We start from the raw sequence: 545 nt of genomic DNA, 5'->3' as shown, positions 1-545 counted from the left end.
GAGGTTTTTGCATACTTGGTAGGATTTTTTTTTTTTTTTTTTCATGACAAGCGCAAAGACTGATGATGATTTCCCAGAAGAATCACTCATGGAATGTTCAGAACTCCTGTTTCCGTGCCAAGGTTGTATTTGAGAAGAATTAAACTGCTGGGACGGCTTGTGCCATAACCGATTTCTTTGTGTACCACAAACTAGTTGAGAATGACTCAACAGGACCTTTCCTGGCTACAGCCAAGTAGTGCACGCCATGATAGTCAACAGTCAATCCCACGCTCATTAAAATCCTGATTGATCCATTTTTATGATTCCCATTTTTGCACTTTGAAACACTTTACAGTTGTTGAGAGAGGTTAAGCATGGCATGAATGAGCTTCATAGGGAATTTGTCATGTTTTGTAGTTAGCGTCGACATGAGAGGCTTGACTGGAGCGGGCATGAATGTACGTAATAGTAGATTGTGCTTCTCTACTTGGGTGAAAGCTCCATGTTTTTTCAAATTTCTATTTTTCATTCAGACCAACTTTGAGGCGGGGGGGGGGGGGGTT

General features: G+C 41.5%; 1 protein-coding gene across 1 annotated transcript in view; it reads left to right on the top strand.

Annotated features, from left to right (window-relative positions):
• Nucleotides 1-545, top strand: part of LOC109519811 (protein kinase C alpha type) — a 91,648-nt gene that overhangs the window by 63,330 nt on the left and 27,773 nt on the right. The window lies entirely within an intron of this gene.

The sequence above is a fragment of the Hippocampus comes genome, unplaced genomic scaffold (assembly GCF_001891065.2).
Source record: "Hippocampus comes isolate QL1 unplaced genomic scaffold, H_comes_QL1_v1.1 scaffold51, whole genome shotgun sequence".
Taxonomy (NCBI): domain Eukaryota; kingdom Metazoa; phylum Chordata; class Actinopteri; order Syngnathiformes; family Syngnathidae; genus Hippocampus; species Hippocampus comes.
The sequence above is the reverse complement of the archived record's forward strand: the minus strand, read 5'-3'. Positions and strand labels throughout refer to the sequence as shown.